This window comes from Hibiscus syriacus, unplaced genomic scaffold (assembly GCF_006381635.1).
Source record: "Hibiscus syriacus cultivar Baekdansim isolate YM2019G1 unplaced genomic scaffold, ASM638163v2 tig00112127_pilon, whole genome shotgun sequence".
Lineage (NCBI taxonomy): Eukaryota > Viridiplantae > Streptophyta > Magnoliopsida > Malvales > Malvaceae > Hibiscus > Hibiscus syriacus.
Genome location: NW_024063259.1, coordinates 65,748 through 89,208, shown reverse-complemented (window position 1 = coordinate 89,208; position 23,461 = coordinate 65,748). Strand labels below are relative to the sequence as shown.

The 23,461-nt window shown below is 34.1% G+C and overlaps 3 pseudogenes; 2 read left to right on the top strand and 1 right to left on the bottom strand.

The window, feature by feature from the left end:
- The first annotated feature begins 1,778 nt into the window (after positions 1–1,778).
- On the top strand, positions 1,779–7,496 carry LOC120174843 (annotated as a pseudogene).
- Positions 7,497–8,644: 1,148 nt separating this feature from the next.
- On the bottom strand, positions 8,645–15,126 carry LOC120174835 (annotated as a pseudogene).
- An 879-nt stretch (positions 15,127–16,005) lies between these two features.
- LOC120174839 lies at positions 16,006–22,922 on the top strand (annotated as a pseudogene).
- The last annotated feature ends 539 nt before the right edge of the window (positions 22,923–23,461 follow it).

Genomic DNA, 23,461 nt, shown 5'->3' with positions numbered 1-23,461 from the left:
ATGGATCTGGATCTAGGTCTAGCATGATCCAGTCCAAATTCGACCTGTTGTCATCCCTTGCCACCACCATTCGAACCATCGTGTAATTCCGATCAAAACCCAACCATTCGGCGACGACAATGATGGTCGGAGATGGTCAACGATCGTTTGGGTTAGGAAGTTAAAATTAGGAATTAGGGATTTGGATATTGGAGATTTTAGATTTAAGGATTTTGAGTGACGATAAGGACGACGATCAATAAATAGGTGGGTGGCAACGGGTGGGTGATCGTTCGACGATGACGATGGTAGCTGGAGATGGACGACGACGGTTGATAATTGGGTTGAAATGATATATTTTAGTTTTTAGGATTTTTTAAAATTTCAGTAAAAATTTGTTTTTTTAATAAATAAATACATTTTTTTATTTTTTTATTAAAAATAATATTTTTTTTAAATTTTTTTAAAAATAAACGATAGACATCTTAAAGTATAACCGATAAAAATTTAGAAACCTACTTTTAGCGAAAAAAAATTAAGCATTAAAACGTTTTTCGATGTATATTTTGAACACTTATTTTTGTATTAAGCCTTTTAGATAGGGAAGAAATGCAAGCTGCCTTTTAATACATTAAATGAAGAAATCTAACATGGGTATTGAAATTATGCACAAATCAAATGATTTTAGTGACTGAGGTATTGTTGTTATTTATTGAGATCTTAGGTTTGAGCACGACATATATAGGGATATATTATTATCAAATGGCTGAGAGAATTTTGTATATTATTGTATTCATGCTAGACTGATAAAAAATGTAATTTTAAAAATATATAACTAATTACATAAAATCCATTTCATAGTTTGCATATTACTAAAATGATAAACAATTTTATTATCCAACTAAAACTATCTAAGATGCGAATAATAAAAATGGTTGTAATGTAGCTCTACTTGAATCACATTTTCTTTATTTTCACTTTCAATATTAAGATGAAATGATTTATACAAGAAACATTAAGTTTTGGTTTTAATTTATAAATAGTGACAAAAGATAAATTAATTTGTAAAAAATAACTTATAATATATTATTGGATAAAGTACATCAAAGGTCGCTAAACTATACTCAAACAATTATTTTGACTACTAAACTTTCAAAATTTATAAAATAATCATTAAATATTCAAATGATTGCAAAATGGTTATTAAACTTTTATCATATAGTCACAATGTAACCATGGTTTCGTTTGAACAAAAAAAAAAGAAGATACTATCACAAAATATTCATTAAATTTATCAAACTTTATTATTATTAGGGCAAAGTACACTAGAGGTCATTGAACTATGCTCAAATAATCATTTTGGTCACTAAACTTTTAAAAAATTTAAAATAATTAATAATTTATTGAGCTATTACAAAATGATCACTATAACTTATAATAAATGTAATGATTTGATAAATTTAATGACCATTTTGTAACTCTTAAGCTTAATTGACCAAAATAATCATTTGAGAATAGTTTAATGACCTCTAATGTACTTTACCCGTATTATTATAAAGTTCCAGTGACCATTTTATAATTGTTCAAAAGGTTTAGTGACTATGTTATATCGTTTTAAAGTTCAATGAGCAAAAAGATCATTAGAGTATAATTCAGTGACCTATAACATAATTTATGCTATCTTATTTTACACTATCCAACAGTGAATCCAAAAGTCATTAAAACCAATCTGTATATATTCACATGGTAGAGAGGTGTTTTTATTGTATAAATTGTGGTCACGCCTAGACTAAGTAAAGAGATTTATTATCAGTATGGAAGACCAACAAGACCAAAAACCAAGAGCAGAAAGCGATCAATCTAAGAGATCAAAGAGAGACGCAAAAACAAAAATGGGAGTAACAGAAGCAAAGACAGTTCATTCACCTGCACTGACGTATTTCTCGATGTTATCGCTTCTTTCACTTTGTCCTCCTTTTGTTATCTTACTGTAAGCAAACTCGAAACTTCATTTTACATTTTTTAAAAAAAAATTTCATCATTAATGCAAAGTTTTAGATTTTAATTGTCCTTATGATTGTTGGTACTATGGTTGTTGTTCTTGTAAAATCGGTGAAATTAATAGATTTAATAGATGTTTATGTTTGTATTGAAAAATTCGTGAAATTAATAGATTTAATAGATTCCTATATATATTGGGGATATTTCCTTATCCATTGAAGTTTTGAATGATTGTTGTGGATGGAATTTTTATTTTTTGATCTGTTTGGTTATCGAGAAAATGAAGGGAAAAATGCTCAAAGCCTGAATCTTTGTTTGGTTGCAAAAATAAAATTGAATACTAATCAAGTAAAGTTTCAATTTTTATTTTCATATGTTTCAATTTGCTTCCTGATTTATGCAAGTATAATTGAACATTCAGCTTTGAGTATTTGACCATAGTTATTGGCATGTAAAATCTACGTTATTATAGCTCTTAATTTATTTTGAAGTATCCATGTCTGATGCATATCCAAATATAGATACGATGATATGTTTCTCCAAATCATGGAAGTAAAAACTTGTTGATACCCATGTCTGAGTAATACAGAGTAAAATCCTTTTGTAGCTGCTTAACCGAGTTCTTGTTTACCAAACTGACAATAATTTTATTCTCGACTTCATATTAAAATTGTGCCTTTCCTACACTCAGATGGTATACAATGGTACATGCTGATGGATCCATTGTTCAAACTTGGAATTTTCTCAAGCAGCATGGTTTGCAGGGTTTTCTAGAAATATGGCCAAGACCCAGTGCCATTGCTTGGAAAATAATTTTTGTTTACGGAGCTTTTGAAGCAGCACTTCAATTGATTCTCCCTGGAAAGAGGGTTGAGGGCCCAATATCACCCACTGGGAACCGACCTGTTTACAAGGTTTGAATCTATGCTACTCTTACTCTTTGTTTTTGTACAAATATCAGTGTCCGACACTAATACAGGTATATGAGTACGAGTCCCCTCCAATATTAGCACTAGTAGTATAGGGTTGATTTACTTAATGTTACTGTGTTTATAGCTTCTAATCATAATATGTATAACTATTTTATCGTATAACTCATCAGTTTTGTTTTATCGATTTTGCAGGCGAATGGTATGGCAGCGTATTTTGTGACATTGGTTACCTATATTAGTCTTTGGTGGTAAGGACTTTACTTTTTAGCATATCAGATGCAATTGCAGAATTTCTTTTCTTTATTGAAAAAATAAATGAAAGCTCCATATACTGGTCACCTGAAGTGTGAGAGGAAAACGTGGAATGTAAATAAGGGCCTTGTATCAGTTTGGAAAAAATGTTTCCAGTTGTTGATTCAGTGTTCCGGCTTCTTTTTCGATTTAGTAAGAGTGGTTTTGAACTGAGCTCTTTTAGCAGTGGGATTCATGCACCTACTCTTTGAGCCAAATATCATGCTCCAACTTGTACTGTTACTTGGAAGTATGCTTATGATTGTCATTGTACTGAACTGTTTACACGTGCAGTGTTCTGGTCCTGAGTTCTTATTCATACCTCTGAGATATAATCAATAATATTAGCTTCATTCCTTTGATCCTTTTCCTCCTTGATTTAACTTTCAAGCAACATTAATCCCTCTGCCTATTCTTGTTTCCAGGTTCAAAATTTCAACCAACTGTTGTTTATGATCATTTGGGAGAATATATTCTGCACTCATCTTTGGAAGCTTGATCTTTTGTGTTTTCTTGTACATTAAAGTGAGGAAATAAGTTTAAGTTGATATAAGTTTTTCTATTCTTTTTTTCACCAGTTAATGGTTTGATTATAACTCCCGAAACTATGCTTTATTTTTGTAGGGTCATGTGGCTCCTTCTTCTACTGATTCCGGGTCATCTGGGAACTTAATAATTGATTTCTACTGGGTAAGAATCTGTGAACTTTTGATATTTACATTAGCTGTTTTTAATTTTTAAACTTCCTTTCTGAGCTTGAAGGGTAAGGATCAAGTAGAATATGAAATACTGCCATGGATAACACAGATTAATATTTTTAGTTGAAGTGTGTGTTGGCGTTGATTGAAGATGTCTCTATGAAATTCAAACCTTTGATCCTTTCTGTTTTAGAAGTCTATGATTTGTGCGATGAACACACATACATAGACATGCATAAGATATGCCAGTATATATGTTTCGGAGAAATATAAGATTGTGAAAAGAAGCAAGAACTTTACAAAAACAAAGCTGAAAAGTAGAATCAGCTATTAGTTTTGTCCTAAAATGAAGAAAGAGACCTAGGAAGTAATAAATAAGCTGCTGCAAATTCTTGAAAAACGCGTTCATAGGAGAATTATGCAGTGTAACTTTGAGAATGCATTCCTTTGATGCATGTGGTGAGCCTAAAAGTGTTAATGCAGTGGTCATTTTTGAACGGTCTTTTTGTTGCAGGGTATGGAGTTGTATCCGCGAATTGGCAAAAGTTTCGACATCAAAGTCTTTACGAATTGCAGATTCGGGATGATGTCTTGGGCTGTTCTCGCCGTCACTTATTGCATAAAGCAGGTAAGTCTCGCTGTTTAATTATTGCAGTGCGGGTTGCACTAACAAATTCTCTCTTAGATCTCATATTGCTAGACCTCGTTAGCCTTAGATAATCATTTTGATGCCATCTTTGACATCATTCTTTTTTTCTTTTTGGTATATCAGTACGAAGCCAATGGTAAAGTTTCGGATTCGATGCTTGTGAATACAACATTGATGCTTGTGTATGTTACAAAGTTCTTTTGGTGGGAAGCTGGTTATTGGAACACAATGGACATTGCACATGATCGAGGTATACACTTGTTCTACTATTCTTTCTAGAAGTGTTGTTTATTTTTTGTTTGTTGGTTATATTTCTAGAGAAAAGAAGCTATGATCTTCTATTTAAACCAAATATGGGCCTCTTTACAATATTTACCCTAAGCTCTTCTATTGGCAAAAGATGTCACCAGGATGATGTGGATTTTGGAATGTGGAAAAATTGGTTGATGGGGCCTTAATTTTCCATTCAATCAATTTAGTCATGTCTCGGCATCAATGTTCATGGAAGATGGGAAAACATATAAAAGTTGAACACTTCCGCTTTGGAAACAAATATATATCCGGTCCGAGTCTGAGTATAGAATATAAAAACATATATAAAAAGCTACCTGTGTATATGCATATGAATCATTTATATGTTCCACATTAGCTGATTGAAGGCTATGGTATTGATTTTTTACCCAATTAAGCATCATCTATAATCAGTAATAGATATGCCTGGTTTGATTTCTTTTGGTTTCAGCTGAACCTGACACTGAACTATAAATTCTTAGCCATTGGAGTTTCTTGTGTTCTTCAAATGTTTAGTGTTTTGAATACTGAAATATTTTTTCAATATCTATCACATCTTAATTCATTTATTGGTTTTGGCAGCTGGATTCTATATCTGTTGGGGATGCTTGGTTTGGGTTCCATCCATATATACATCACCAGGGATGTACCTTGTCAACCATCCGGTGAACCTCGGAACACAGGTATGTTACTGTTTTGCTCCAAAAATTAGGGAGAATATGTAGTTAGCCATCTCTTTCCGTTATCTGTATGTCAACAGTGTTATGTGCTCTGTTTGAAGATCAATGATCCTTATGATTTTTGGTTGCAATTGTTTGAAATAACAGAGAACTGAACTAAACTGAGAGAAGAAAAGATTCTAATTCACTCTATTAATCCAAGAACCAATGTTAACTCCTAGAAATTAGGGATTAGATTATACAAATAATTTGTTTTAGTGACAAGATTCTATTACTAAATATACACGGCATTCCAACAAGAACATTATTTGCTTTGTTACTATGACTGTTTCTTTTTCTATCCTGTGTCAAAACTTGAATACAGGGACATAATTCTCTGAAGACCCTCTATATGCATGAAAAGTTTGGAAGAAGATAATGAACATACCCTCATCCGCACAATAACATAGATCTTTTGTCTATTCAAATTTTTATAAAAATTATCTACCAGATTTAGATTTCAGTCTTCAGCTTCCAAACAGTTGAATGAAAAACGAACTCTCTAAGACTCTTGTTCATCGGAATTGAGACTTGTGCTAATTTTAACACGCTGTTGAAGTTAAAAGGGTTACACTGTCGGCTGTCGGTGTCTAAAAAAGAGCTTCTAAAAGTTTGCTTTCTATTTGCAGCTCGCACTTTATATTCTTGTCGCCGGCATTCTTTGCATATACATCAACTATGATTGTGATAGGCAAAGACAAGAATTTCGCAAAACAAATGGAAAATGCAAAATCTGGGGGAAAGCTCCATCAAAGGTGCTTGTCTCATGGCATTTTTCATCTCAATATCCTTGTTTGTAAATCCGGATCTTGGTGTTCGAAATCACTGTCTAAACTTGTCTGCTCTTTTCTACAGATTGAGGCCACCTACACGACAACATCCGGGGAAACCAAAACCAGTCTTCTTTTAACATCAGGATGGTGAGTTTTTCTGGTGTGAATTTGAAATTTTCTGTGCAAACCAGCATGTATATGACAGGCGAGGAGGTTGCATGGTTCATTTCAGCTGATTGATATCATTCCTCATAAACCTCAATTTATCAATATGAGGTTTAAAATCTAGAAAGATAATAGAATTTTATGAATTTTCAGTATCCTTCTGTCTTGAAGATATTTATAAGCCAAATCAGCATGTACAAGCTTAACTGGAATTGAGTGGCTTTTCGTAAGCAATGATGTTCTTCACCTAGTTATCAATACCGGACAATATATTTGAGCTGTGGCTTGGACCTTGTTGTAACGAATGTAATATTGATGGCTTTTGCAGGTGGGGTTTGGCTCGTCATTTCCATTATGTGCCGGAAATATTAGCTGCATTTTTCTGGACTGTTCCGGCTCTGTTCAACCATGTACTCTTGTTCATAATTGTTACTTTTATACCACTTGGTCCTACTTGTAACCATATCTGAAAATTTTATTGCTTTTGGTTTCTTATCAGTTTCTGCCGTACTTCTATGTCGTGTTTCTTACCATTCTCTTATTCGACCGAGCCAAAAGGGATGATGACCGGTGCCGATCCAAGTAAGCAACTTTAACTTGTGTGTTTTACCTAGACTTATCTGCTCTGTGGTTTTATTACTTTTTCCTCTTACTTCTACTCTTTTCTATTTTGTCATCTTGCATGAGTTCAATCTGGAAAGTGTTGCCTGTCAATTGGTTTTAGGTTGAGGATCCTAATATCAATCACGGACCATTTTTATTGAGAGAACATTTACTTTTACTGAAGAGAACTTATGTATTTTTTTTGGTCAGATATGGGAAGTACTGGAAACTATATTGCAACAAGGTTCCGTACAAGATCATCCCTGGAATCTACTGAGAGATGGATGTTTCGAATGAATTCCCTCTCTAAGTTTGGGTACAATGTGCTTGATCTTGAAAACCGTATTGTAACATCATCTCCTTTGCTTTTTGCTTTTCGGGAGGTTTATGAAATGTAGGACGCTTTGGTGCTCTATTGAATCCCTAGTTGGGTTTGGTTTGTGGACAATTGCGGAGTACAAGTGATAAAGATTTGGTAATTGGAATATCGCTCTGCCTACGAGCTCAGGCTCTTTGTCAGACTGATCCCAAAATTTAAAAATAAATTTGCTTCATAAATCCCAAAATTTTCCACCGGCAAGGAAATAGATATCATCTTTGCCATCTCCCAAAGAATCAAATCGGAGGTCTTTGATTATAAAATCTTCAAATTCACATTCAAATTAATCATCGGAAAAAAAAAATTAACTGATGCATTCGACAAGGTGAGGGATGATTTGATTTCAGGTAACTTCAGGTTTTCACACATAAATTGGGGGAGGAAAGAAACGGGAATGTCTGGTGGGAAGCTGAAGTTAAAGGGAAAACGCTAATCTTTCATTCATATTGTTTCTATGTGGACCTGGTAGTTTTAGGTGGCATTTGATGCAGATGGGAAGGCACAAGTCTCCGATGATCCAAATGAAGATGTCAACAAATCAAATGCGGCTGTGTACTCATTACGATGACCATCGAGTAGAGGGAGCAACTCGATGCCCATCGCTTGCCTAATAAATCTCACCGCTATAGAATTCAGTACTTCAATCAACATCTGGCCACCACTTTCTTAATTCAGGTCGGATCGTAGCTTATGTTTTACGTACTTAGCAAAGCTACGGCAGTGAGTTTGCATTTTTTGACAAACCATTAGTTTGTGTAATATGTACTTCGATATTTTCATATATTCATTTGTTGTTCAAGTTAGTTTGTTACATGTGCACGAATGGTTCATTGACCGTTGTTGGTATAGTGGATTATGTAATTTAATTTGTAGTTGCCACTTGCCAGACAAACCAAGTCAGATTTCATCAAAAACCCTCAAAATAAAATTTTAATTAAAAACTGACCCATCTATTTTCAGATGAAAGAAATCAGCCTCATCGGATCTGGTCGATATTACGGGCTATTTTACCACCCATAAACTACTTTTGAAGGTGATTCCCGGTAATATGCAATTTGCCAACGTTTAGGATATAAAATGAAATGAAATTAACAAGGCAACGAACTCATAATATATGGATCGTTGATATTGAATACGGAGGCAGCTTATAATGATGAAAATGTCATTTTTCCCAGCCAAATCCAATGCGAAATACACATCTTATTGCAAACATACATGACAGAAAAACGGATTCAGTTTCATGCTGCCAAAAAGCAAAGGCCATAAAATAAGGAATTTGCAGCTAATAGGGCTGTAGAATTCATGCCAACAAAAGCTACAACGCCGGCACAACATGCATCTAGCAAGATATATGTTCCGAAAGATGGAGAGAGAGAAGAGAGAAGCGATAAACCTGAACTAGGATAGAGGAAAAAGTCTACTCTTGTTCACCTAGTCTCATCCTCCAAAGTGCGGAAACCAGCTGTAAGATCCTCGTTAAGCTTTTTGAATTTTGCCACAAGAACTTCTTCTCCTTCCGCTGGGTCTTCGAATTTTTGTGACCTGTTATGTAACAAAAATGGACAAGTTGAGCAACGCCATTATCCCTTCTATTGGGCCAAAAACACGACATCCTAGAAAAACAACTTTTTTTGCATCTCATTCAGATTTGATTCATTTTTGTATTCTTCGGCAAATTTCAAGCAGAAAGCTCAAACTTACACTAATCGATAAAAGAGATCTCCCAGACGATGCTTAATAAGACTATATGTTATCTTCTGACCATCCATCCCTGCTGCTTTCTCCACTGCCTGCACATCACACCAAACTCAATCACAAACTTTGATTATAATGTATATTTTTATAACACGAAGGTACTTTTCTCAGCATACGTTTTGCATCTATAGTGAAATAGATATTTTAGAATTTAGAATACTAATTTCCATATGCAATCTCTTCCCCATGAAGAAGTTGCCATTTTCTTTCCCCTAGCATTTTCCAATATAGCTAAAACCAGGGCTAATATGCCGAAGCAGTCCCATATGATTAAAAAATACAATTTCGTCCATGTACTATGCAGAATCGAATAACTATTTCTAATCTTGGCACAAATAAATAGAATTAATAGACATCATTGAAGGAAAACTGCCAAAATACTAACACCGACTTCTAAATCTGTTCAGTTTTACTTATTGTGCATCAGAAAAAAAGTTGACACTTCCCAACACATTGTCAGATTATAAAAGTCCATGTCAGCACCAAAAACAGCTGTAATAGAAATATTGGAAAACATAATATTATCAATAAGCAGTTGTACTGGTGGAGAGCATGGTTTAATTACCTGGTTGGCCAAAGTATTGAAATGAACAATGTTGCGCATCATCCAAACAGACTTGTAAAATGGGCAGAACTTGTCATATCTGGCACAGGAAAATTAAGAAACACGTGCATAGAAGGATTACAATATGAAAACGAGAACATTTAAATAATGATAGCTACTAAGATAATTTTCTGGTATCAAATGGTAGAGGATGAATCTTACGGAGTAAAGCATTCTGAGCAAGATAACTTCCCTTAAAAGTTTAGCAGTTTCAAGTGTGATCTTATCTGTTTCAGCTAGAGCATCCTTTCCTACAAGCTGTAACAATAAAAATACCAGTGAGTGCTGAAGTGAGATGAGACAAAAAGATGGTCCTAAAAAGTTACACTAGCATACTACATGATAAAATGTGTCCAAGGCTCAGCCGCAGACTGATTTTTAACCAAGATCCTCAACCAAGCCTGGGCTAGCAATGTTTTTATTATTAAGTAGTAAACTAGTAATTTGGGTGGGAGACTAGCCAGAATTTGTCCTGTACGGGCTGGGCCTAACAGGTCAAACAATGACCCCTGCCCTTAAACAGGTCTAACATAAACAAGACCAACAATAACATTACAACCTAAACATGTAAATGAAAGCAAAATAAAGGGAAAGGAGGACAAAAACAGCATTATGTTATGTATAATGACTCAGCCTCTATTCTAATTCATCAATAAACATAGCAATAAGGAAACATACCTGGACAATTTCATTCAGATCATCTTCCCTCTGAAGCACCTCTCGGGCCTTTGTCCTAATGCTAATAAAATCAGGGTCAAATTTCTCATAGAAAGATTCCAATGCCTAGGAACACAAGAAACAATCAATCCATATGGAAAAGTTGTACCACTTGGGAAAAGGGCAGCTCAAGGAAAGAACAAAGAAACACTGTTTTTTGGGATAATTACAAACTAAGATGGATCAGATTATGAACATACCCCCGAGTACTTTGAGTACGAAATAAGCCAGTTGACAGAAGGGAAATGCTTCCTCTGAGCAAGTTTCTTGTCGAGACCCCAGAAAACCTAAAATCCAGACCAACAAGGAACATGGAGATAGTTTTCTTTTCTTGCATGGATAAATATAACAATCATACACAGCACTAACATAACCGGGGGAGTGTATAAAATCTTGATTCATACCTGCACAATACTGAGGGTTGCAGATGTCACAGGGTCAGAGAAATCTCCTCCAGGAGGAGAAACTGCACCAACAATTGTGACACTACCTGTACGTTCTGGCCCACCAAGGCATTTAACTTTACCGGCACGTTCGTAAAAAGAGGCTAATCTTGCAGCCAGATAAGCAGGATATCCACTATCAGCAGGCATTTCAGCCTGCAAGAAAAATTAACATGGTTGCCAATATGAGCTTAATAGAAAGAAAGATGTGAAGACAAAAGAGTGAATATCTGAAGTATAACAGACAGAAAGAAGAAATAACAATTTCGTTAATGAGCAAAACAAAACAAGGCTACTTTTCCACCAAATCTTATTTTTGACAGTACTTATAAGCTAAAGGACCAGACAACTGAAAAAAAAAGAAATAGCAGTTCTACCCAAATTGACTTAAACATTATTAATTTATTGTCTACCTTATGAATTGTTATTGAACAGAGACTAAACTGAAGCATTCTCCATGCACTGGGCCAACATGCCTAAACTATACGAAGCATTAGGAAAAATTATAAGAAAAGGGAAGACAGGTTTCATTATCAATGTTTGGCAGAGTTTTACCAGCCGTCCAGAAATTTCACGCAAGGCTTCTGCCCAACGAGATGTGGAGTCTGCCATCATACTAACATTGTAGCCCATATCTCTGAAGTATTCAGCTATTGTGATCCCTGCATACCCATTAAATTAAGCGTTACGGCAGCCCATGTCCTTTTCATAATACAGGAGGAAACAACAATAACAAAATAGATCCCACAAATTGTCATGTAACTAAAGAAATTAGCCAAAAACAACAATTGTACACTCTTAGTCCCAAAGGTCTTCAAGCAATAGTTCACTATCCAATTACTGAAATTAGTAGTTCAAAGTTGTACCCGTATAAATTGAGGCTTCACGAGCTGCCACAGGCATGTTAGAAGTATTTGCCACAAGTGTTGTACGCTTCATGACCGATTCTTCACGGCCATCAGGCAATGTCATTGTCAATTGAGGAAAATCCATAAGAACCTGAAATAAATAAAACATGATCAGGGCACTAAAATCTAACAGATGGATAAATTTTCAAATTGAACGATAAAAACACACACCTCAGCCATTTCATTTCCTCGCTCCCCACAACCAACATAGACAACAGCATCAGAATTTGAGTACTGCACACGGTCAGAAAAAAAATACAATGAATCTACAACTGAATCACTAAAAGAAGTTAAAGTTCAATAGAAATATGTAAAAAACTTAACCTTAGAAAGAGCTTGACTAATCACAGTTTTACCACAGCCAAATGCACCAGGAATAGCACAAGTTCCACCAAGAACTGAGGGGAATAGAGCATCAAGAACACGCTGACCACAGACAAAGTCAATACTAGATTCCTTCAAAGGAGAAGTTGATTAAAACAATCCATAACAAGAGTTACCTGCCCAGTAAGCAGTGGAGTATCTGCAGCAAGTTTCGAAGCAACAGGCCTAGGTGTACGTACAGGCCATGTCTGTAAACAGATGTAGCGTAGTTGAAATACAATAATTGCAATTGTTAAAAAGAAAAAAGAAAATTAATACAGATAGCAAAATATTGACCCAACACAAATGACCTGCCCACCATTAAATGTAAGTAACAAATAAAAGACAATGGTCCAAAGCTAATTAACAAAAATTATCTTGACCAACACCAACACCAACTTCTAGTACATGGATGTCCAGTGTCCATACAATACCTATCCCCACCTCAATAGTTTGACTAAAACTCAAAATAGTTGACTAAAAAAAAAAAGTTTGATAACTCAAGTTCCAAAACAGTATCCTGCAATGAAGTAAAAAGGTCAGATACAAAAAAAGGAAATTTTGTATCACATTAAAGCATATAGATGCCATGATAAAAGAGTTAAACAGCCAAACCTTCAATGAATATTGACCAGGGGGAGCAATGTAAGTGATCTTTCCCATTGAATCAGGAGGCAAGGCAACATGATGTTGCATCAAAGTGTTTTCGAAGACAGTCTGCATTAAACCTAAAGTATTAATTTAAAGACCTTAGAAGATTTAAAAAGAAACAAAATTAAGTGATCCAAACACCATCCAATTGCGCTATAGGAACTCATTTAGACATTTTGCCGCAAGTGATTTTTTATTACTTCTTTTAATTATTCAGGGTCTTGGTTATCTAGTCCTCAAAAAATATTGTTACATGCCGACTTTTGTAGACAAAAATCAAAGCAATTGCAATATGCAATCTCCCTCCCTTCCAGTCATTTTCTGCTTCGGCTTGCTGTAACAAATATTATAAATGAGAGCACAAGCCAAACTTACAGCATACAGATCTCCACCAGTTAGCAGGTCTCCCTCACCTGCGTAAGAATTTATGATCACCAACATCAGAAGCCAAGTAGCTAACATCTCATTAAGTTGCATTTTAATACTACATACCGATTTTTTGGGCTGAAACTCCCACAGAGTATCTTTGTCAAGAGCCGGGACAGAAACTCTCTAGGGATGTACACATCACCCGATCTTTTAGCAATAGTTTCAAGGCTCTTGTTGATATAAAATCAAAACAAAAAGGAAGATCGATATCAAGTAACAGAGACTCATAATACTATTTAACAGCACAGTAGTAAAAGATGCTGTGATTTTCATAACAAATTTACTAGAAAGATCTATGGAAGTTGAGGAATTTAAACCCCAAGTGAAATGTGGTTGAACCTGAATGCCATCAAAAATGTTTCCCATATTCCGGGTCCCAACTCAACAGACAGTGGCTGCAATAATAGCATATATAAGCTCAAAATCCTAATCGACTTGCTGTCAGAAAACTGAAGTGTAACTGATACAGTTTTAAAATCAAAGAGAAAAAAATAATACCCTTGTGTGTCCGCAGAACTGGATCATTAACCATCAGGCCAGCTGTTTCCTCATAAACTAAAATAAGAACAGAATGAAAGTTTCTTATCAATTTTGGAACTCATTTCCGCTAGGGATCCACACTTAGCCACAGGTAATTCTTCTTTTCTTTACAAACTTTCTTTCCAAGAAAGCAAATAGCATTAGCAAAAGGAAACCTTTAACTGAAAAGCCTAATGTAGTAATGATGGTATTAAGAAGACACCTTGGATTGTAGCAGTCTCCTTCTAACCGAAGATTTCACCTATCAGATATCATGTCCAACACGGACTAATTCATACATAGCAGCCCAGCCATTCCATCAGCAACAACGACTGGTCCAGACACCTTTGTGCCAGTTTAAGTGGAGAAACCAGAAAAAAAAAGTAAGAATAAAATGCATTAATCCTAGCTAATTTTGAAGGGTGTAGCCATCAGAAGGAAAAAAAAAAGCATTTCAAGTTGAGGCATGAACTTCAAAAGAAAGTCAAAATATGATATCTTGCACTTTCTTCAAATAAAAAAGTATTAGTATATCCACATGACAAGTAGAAAGGGGAAAAGAAAGTAGCCTTCTCATTACTTCTCATTATCTATCCTCATGAAATCGTAATTAACAAGTTCTTCAATCAAACCCATAATGATAAATTGTGACAGGAAAATTAATCCAGAACCAGGCTTAGCATATACATATTTTTCAGCGGACATTGAACTATGAAAGCAATTCAATGGAAAAATAAGAAAACTACAACAAGTATAATAAAATCGATAAACAAGAATGCATAAAATTAAACCTGTGAATACTCTTGTAAATTGACATCCAGGTCAATCCAAAAGTCGGTGATCATGCATTTTTTTAAAAAAGAGACAAAATCCTCAGTGATCATATCAAACATTTCAAATCACTAAACTTATACTAACCAAAGACAACGCAGATCAATAATCAAAAATAAAAATAAAACTGAGTCAAAACAATTACAGTAAGAAAATGATCAACCAATAAAAATCACCAAGCATATCAGGATAATTTCAATCCAACGTTAGAAAAACAAATCAAATTGAGGTTCGAGTTGGTACAAAATGATATAAAGAAAGAGGGCTCACCTTACGAACATAACCGAATTCGCTTTCCTTCTCAGAATCCTCGAATGTTGTCAATCTAGCTCCGTAAACTGCCGGCATTTTCTCCTCTTCTTTCTTATAAATGAAATTAAACAAAATTAAAAGGAAAATCCAATCAAATTTTTATAAAATGAAAGAATAGCTTTGCTTTTAAAGATCTGATCTATCGAAAACGATTCTAATTATGTGAAGAAAAATAAATTAATTTATCGGTCACACCCTAGTGTTTGAATTGTTAGAACAATTCAGTGAAGCAAAGGAGCTACTCAGAGAGAAGAAAGGCTAGAAATAGAGACAGAGGGGAGCTGAACGGGATAATGAGATTCATTTATTGGAATAATTTCTTGAATAGTCCGTAAAACTTATTAAATTATCAATATGAAGTTGATATCTTAAAAATAGGTGTAAGTATAAAAACCCTAAAAAATAATCGAAAATCAATTGAGCCCTTCTCAAAAAGTTGGATTAATTGGATACTTGTTCCCCGAGTTATAATCAATCAAGGCTAATTTACTTAAATAACACTCTAAAAAGTTAAATAATATAATATTTAAAAAGAAATAATTATTTAAATGACATTTTTTATTGACTAACTACAAAGACATTTCTAAAAAAGCATACAATTTAAAAATATTTGTTGTAAAAATATGTTTTTTATACTCAACAAAATAGCACTTTAACATGAACCAAACGATTTCGATAGTAAACAAATTGTTGTTAATTTTTTAGGTCTCGAATTTGAGCACAATGAATGTCAGGGGTTTGAGCCTTCAATGTCAAATGATTGAGAATTATCTTGGAACATATATTGTCTTATACTTATCCTATATTAATAAAAAAACAACACCCTATAATTAAATAATTATTTTATAACTTTTAATAATTAGAGTATTTAATAAAATAATATCCTATAGTTAAGGGACTATTTATGTACTTTACCCTTAAAAAAAAGAGTGTTTGGATCGTGGGTTACGGTGTCTTATATGCGCTTATTCCAATCCCAATCCCAATCCCAATCCCAATCCCACTACGATTCCCATGTGCGTTTTAAAATTTCCAATTCTCGTCGTCGTCGTCGTCGTCCTCTTCGTGGTTTCAAAGCCAACCAAACTATCAAAGAAATAAGAAGAGAATAAATAAATTCGAAATAAAGGTAATATAAACTGAATCCATAGGTTTGCCGGAGCTGAGTTCGCATCAGGTTCTCACATCTCACTTCTCTATTTTTTTCGATTTATAGTTTTATCTCTTCATTAAAGTTACACACAATTCCTCAAGATTGAATGCTTTCTTTGTTTAGGAATTATTGCTCGATCAAATCTTAGTATCTCATAAGTTTTTTTATTATAAATTTTAAGTTGATTAGCAGATCAATTTCTTTGAAACTTCAAAAAATTCCTTTATATTTTTTTCTTAAGTATGTCAGCATTTAAAATATAAGTTTAAGTGTATTATTTTTTAATCCTCCCATATTTGTATCATTTTTCTGTTTCTGTTTTTTCTGATTAATGGTGCTAATTCTGAGCTATTCCGCTTTTTACTTCATTTTGTTTAGCTTAAACACTGCTTGTTTGTTCCTTCTACGAGTATTTTTAGTTGAGATGTGCATTTGAATATTAAGTTGACAATGACTTTGAATACTCTAACATTGGAAAAGGTGCCCTTTACTTTATGTTGGAGTTATTGTTGTATTTTAGTTATTTAGTCATTTCAAATAAATTAATTAATGTTGAATTTTCCGATTGCTTCAGCAGAGAACAAGTTCATTACCAAATCCTTTCTATTTGCGGAGTGGCCATAGCAGCAACAATGGAATTAGCTGCATTAAACATAGTTAATGCCACTTTAAATTGGGTTACTTCTGCTTTGGATGCTCCTTCTGCAAGAGCTGTGGTATTTGGAGTCCACATAGGAGGTACACTCTTTTAACTTCTATTTACTTCATGCCATCTTTTTCCATGTTACTCAGACTCGAGTGTATCAGAATGGGTGTGTGCACACGAGTATGTTTATTTTCAGAGGATCCTTGAAAGCATATCTCAATACCCATGTCTGGGGATATGTTTCAGATATGAATACTTCAAGAAAAATAAAGAGTCGTAGCAACGTAGATCATTTCTCTCATTCATGCTTGACATGTATATTAACTTTTAATTATTTTTGAACTTTGATTATAGGACATTTATTTGTGGAAGTTCTTCTTTTGGTGGTCATTCTTTTTCTGCTTTCCCAGAAAAGTTACAAGCCTCCAAAGCGGCCTTTAACAAAGAAGGTTCTTGTTGTGATTCTACTTTTCATTAATGTTTCCTTCCCTGGATAGATATTGCTTCAGCCTTCATGTTTATGTAGGCTTGGGTTATAAATCTCAGAATTTATGAATGTACTGTATTTCCATTAAAATTTGTACCTAGATTTTGCCTCATATTGGGATCAAACTAAATTTGTAAAGGAATATTCATGACTCTAGTATGAATTCTGCTGCCATATGAGAAGAATCTCACTGCCCTTGAGAACTACAAGGCACCTTTTTCTAGTCAAATCTTTTTTTGATTCGATTTGATTAAAGACTATATTAGCCCTAATCAAATCGTTTATTGTTTCAAGTTTGACTAGGTCTTTGTTGAGTTAACTCAAGCTTGAGTTATCGAGCAAATCGAATTTGATATCCTAATGCTTGACTTATCTCACTGCCCTTGAGAACTACAAGGCACCTTTTTCTAGTCAAATCTTTTTTTGATTCGATTTGTTAAAGACTATATTAGCCCTAATCAATCGTTTATTGTTTCAAGTTTGACTAGGTCTTTGTTGAGTTTAACTCAAGCTTGAGTTATCGAGCAAATCGAATTTGATATCCTAATGCTTGACTTGAGTTACTCATGAGTCTAATCAAGCTTTTTTTTTTAATTCGCTTTGAAAAATATCAATTGAACTAGAGCTTGAGCATATATAGCGAGTTTGAAGTTTATGATGGAAATCATGCTATTTTTTACTTGGGAACAAACTTAATAAAGCCTACTTGAGGGGGTTTGAGAAGTTTGACTTTTATCTCAAAACAAGCTTGAGCTTTAAAAGTAAAACTTGATTAAGTTAACTTTAAGCCAAACTCTGTGCCTTGAATCTCATGTGAGCTTGCCTTGATGAAACCTCTACTTTGGCATGTTTAATCTGCAATTTTTTTTTCATTTTTTTACTTGATTAAATTGTTCTTACGTTGTCCAGGAAATGTAATTATTACATAAATAGTTCCAATTTTGAATACACACAACATCAAGGGATTGTCACAATGGTCAGAACTATATGTTTGAGCTTAAAACTTTATGCTAAAGTTAATGATTTATGTTGGATCAAGTCCTTTCCGTGTTTAAGTTTTAAGAATTGGTAACTTTTACTTTTATTAACTTAGATATTGTGCATTTTTGTCATATGTTAACCTTGCTTGTTGTACGATTGGTATGCTTTCTTCATACTTGTACATCACAACCTAGAATTCTGAAAATTTCCGCATTTTCTGTAGGAAATAGATGAGCTCTGTGATGAATGGGTCCCGAATCTCTTATTCCTCCTATTACGCAAGAGATGCTAAGTGAACCCCCAGTTGGAAAGGTGGGTATAACTGTTATTTTTACATGATTTTATTTGACTCTTGGTTCAACTCAATATGCTTGTCGCAGCTTTGAAGATTTCGAAGAACAAACTTTTACCAGATATATATTTTTTCACCCAAAATGGTTTTTTTCCTTCCCAAACAAATGTGTGAAATTCCCTTTTTCTGCCTTTTTACATTTCCCCAAGTTCCTTTCATTTTATTTTATTTAGAAGTTCCTTTTCATTTATAATCACAGTTATTAATTATTCCTTATGTTTTCTTTGTCGATATTAGTTGAAATACTTAAGGCAGATTCTTTTCCAATAGTGGTGTAGCTTATTAATTCATCTCAATGCAGTGCTGCAGGGCCCCATACTGTAATCAATGGAAAAGAAGTTGTGAATTTTGCTTCTGCAAATTATCTTGGATTTGTAGGGCATGAGAAGTTACTCGTAAGATTTCATTTCTATTATTAAATTATGCTACTTTTTAGCTGACAGGAAAGATAGCAAACAAAAAACTATATACCGGAATATCATGATTATAATCCTCTGAAACATGCACTTTCCTTGACATTTCCTAAGAATATGCATTTACCTTATCAACAATGTGTTTATGATGTCTGTTAAGTATTATAAAAATATGGCTTCACAAAGGAGAAACATACATTGTCTAATATTTCAGAAAGTTCGGAAGACCAGGGGATTTTTTTTTGTAATTAAGCAATGAACTAACATATTGTGTTAGTTTTTCAGGAATCATGTACTTCTGCATTGGAGAAATATGGTGTTGGTTCTTGTGGTCCTCGTGGATTCTATGGCACAATTGGTATGCATCAGTGATGACCAGCTTTGAATGATGTAGTTTTGGAAATCTCTTTCTAAATCTTCTATAAGAACGATATTCAGATTGTGACAAGTTCTGTTGATCAGATGTCCACCTTGATTGTGAGGCCAGAATAGCAAAGTTTTTGGGAACACATGATTCCATCCTCTATTCTTATGGGCTTTCGACCATGTTCAGTGCAATCCCATGTTTTTGTAAAAAGGGCGACATAATTGTTGTGTAAGTGAAAAATGACAGTGCTTTAATTGGATGCATATGGCCATTAGCCTGAATTTTACGTGGTCAACTGTGGAATGAATAGCTTGTGAATTTGTTGGTTTTTACTCTGTCTTCCTTTCTCCATATTTCTTTTATGCTTTCTTTCTCTCTCTATGATTGCATGATGAGTTGAATGATTGCATGACACACTTAGAATTCCCAAGCATGGCATGGCAATTGGATTCCCCCCCCTTGCATTCTGTTGGGGCTTCTTCTATTCAATGAAGATCTAGATCAACTTTTTAAGTTTTTAGTAGATGTTTTTCACAAGCCAGATTCTAATATATTTTGCAATGGGCCTGCTGATGTGAGGCTCCAGCTTTATAATATTTAAAATTAAACTAATCAATTTGATGCATGGTTTAGAGCTGTAAAGCAAATTCTTAAAATTATTTACTGTTTGTAGAATGCATTATTGTATGCTTGGAAAGGATGTTCGAGGAAACCATGTAAAAATGGGTTTAATGTCCTTTATAGATTTGTGCATTTTGTCACAAACAGCTAAAATTTTGAAGGTTATTTGGAAGGCCAAATTGCTTTGTTGAATTGTCTTGTTTTATAGTGCCTTCCTTAGCAAAAATTTGTGGCACTGCTTTTAGAAATTACATTTTTAGAAAATTTAAGTTCTAGATCTGTATCTTAATATTATGTTTATTACATTGTGTTTGTTTTTGGTTTCCCAGGGATGAGGGAGTTCATTGGGGAATACAAAATGGCCTCTACCTTTCTAGAAGCACCATTGTTTATTTCAAGCACAATGACATGGAATCTCTAGAAAAAACTTTAGAGAAAATTACTTCAGAGAATCGGCGGGCTAAAAAATTACGTCGCTACATTGTGGTTGAAGCTGTATATCAGGTATGTTATGTCAAGTTTACTCTTAAACTTTAACAATTTGTATCCTTAGTGTGCTCATGTTGAACATAAATAGCCGTGTATGTAGGATTTGTCTAATAGCTAGAATTGTTGCCTTGAATTATATCACGGGTCATTGGTATGAATAAGTCTATGGTAGTGCATAGCCTTCTAAAATGGTCTTTCCATGGTTTCAGCAGTGGACTATTTATAAAATTTTGTCTGACAGGAAAATGTATAGTGCAAGTTTGTAACGTTGACGTGCATGTGTTGTGGCATTGCATTTAAATGCAGTGGTCTTTGTACATTCCCATCTTTTGTTAGTGTCTCATAATTGGAACAAAATAGGATGTGTGAGTTCTATAGTAAATTAGTATTCATGTGAAGAAAATATGTTTTTTTCTTAACAAAATTGGTTTGAATTACATCCCTTGCAAAAGATGCAAATGTCATTCTTTGGGATCTTAGGGAATCATTCTTAACAAAAAAAAATATTAACTGTTTCCTGTTTGTTATACTTTCATGATATACATTCGTAAAAAAATGGTACATACTAGGAGACATGGATACAAATTTGCGGGACTCCTTTTTAGTTAGAAACTGCATCTCAAAGGGTCAATGGAAGGATACCTGGTTTTGGCTGGTTGAGGTCGTTAGATGATTATTTTCCCTAATTCTAGTCTCATCATATCTGAAATTTTTTGGTTAAATATGTAGAATTCGGGCCAAATTACTCCTTTGGACAAGATCGTCAAGTTGAAAGAGAAGTATCGCTTCCGTGTCTTATTGGATGAGACTAACTCATTTGGTGTACTTGGCCGTACTGGAAGGGGTCTCACTGAATACTGCGGTGTTCCGGTGTGTTTATAAGGTTTTTTTAAGTTACTTTATTATAGTTGCTTTTTTGGTGATTAACAGTTGAACATACTGCAGATAGAGAAGATAGACATTGTTACTGCTGCCATGGGACATGCATTGGCAACAGAAGGAGGATTCTGCACAGGAAGTGCTCGAGTCATTGATCATCAAGTATGTAGTCTGTGACCTTTTTGTATTGTTGAATAGTGGAAGTTCTAGTTAGTTTTAATCTTCATAACCATTATTTTTAATCGATAGACTCAAAGTAATCAATACCGTACTAGTGGCTGGTACGAATCAATACCAAAACAAGTTGTGGTAGTGTTTCATTTTTACCTTGAAAATACTGTATACTGGCTGGTGTGGTACCAACCGGCAAAATGTTAATGTTAGTTCTATGATCTGTGGCAGCGGTTGAGCAGTTCTGGCTATGTCTTTTCTGCATCATTACCTCCATATTTAGCTAGTGCTGCAATTACTGCTATTGATGTCCTAGAGGAAAATCCTGATCTGAAATTAAAGCTGAAGGAAAACATTGCCATTTTATGGAAAGGTTGGTTTTGAGCTTATTATTATTATTATTAAATATGACCATAAGAATATCCTTTGTTTTTGTGATGATGCTTATTTTCTCTAGTTTCAACTTATCAGTGACATTGGTGTATTTAATAGTGCAAACCTGCTTTCGATGTCTGTGGTAGAAAATAAAATAATGCAGACAAGCATCGTATCACGAAGCACACCATAAAATATATTTCTCATTAACCTTTTTTAGTTTATAATAGTTGCAAACAAAGTTTCGGTATTTTTTATGTTATTGATTGATCATTTCCGGTTCTGAACTTGCGCGGAAACACAGGACTCTCAGATATCCAGGGGATTTCAATAGCAAGTAATCCAGAGTCACCCATTGTCTTCCTTGTACTTGAAAAATCAACAGGTTCAGTGAAAAGTGACCTCCAGCTCCTCGAAGACATTGCTGGTCAAGTAAGTATTCGTTTCCGACATTTCTATTTTAATATATATTCATACATGATTATCTAAATACTTATATAAAACTTAGAAAAATATGTGGCTAACATGCGGAGCCAAGGTAGCATAGAAAACTGAGACGTAGTTGATATGGATGCCTGATTCAAAACATTTGTAAACTACAGGCGTTGAAACAAGAGTCCATATTTGTAGTGGCTTCCAAAAGATCAACTCTTGATAAATGCCCTCTGCCTGTGGGAATTAGACTGTTTGTTTCAGCTGCTCATTCAGAGTCCGACCTGCTCAAGGCCTGCGAATCACTCAAGCGAGTCGCAGCGGCTATGCTTAGGTGAGCAATCCAATCATACATACATATATTTATGTGTATGTGGATTAGTGTTATATCTACTATTGGTAGAGTTTTTAAACATCACAGACGGAGTTAAAAATTCGACATGTTCTTGTATGGCAGTATTTTTCTTGCGTCATATTTAAAATTATCAAGTCTAGAGGTGTCATGGTGATCAAAATTCCTATGAATACTTCATATTATTGTGAATTCACTCAAGAATTGTGTAATCCATATGTTTATGTTTTCACCACCCACGGACATAGGATTCATTCAAGAATTTTGTAATTTATAAATAGTGGTTAAAATTATGAATAAAAAATAATAATGGAAAGGAATTGAACCGTATTACTACATCCTCATATAGAACAACATAATATAATATTATAGAGAACTTTATGCTCCAAATAATATGTCAATCTCATATATGTATGGCGATTGGGATTTGCACTGCCACAGTTGCTTTCAGCCTCCTCCAACTGGGATCCATACCCATACCGATACCTATCATAAAGATGGTAAGGATTTGCATTTGATTTGGTTTAGGATGATTGTATTCACTTCACTGCCATAGTGCCATTTGCCTCTTCATTCATTAAAGATGATTGATGGGATACGGTTATGAATTCTTTCATATATGTTTTTTTAAGGTAATTATTATTTCACGTACGTTATGCCACTTGTCTTATATATTTTGAATATATGAACATTAAAAATAAAATAAAATCGAATATTATAATTAGCAATCA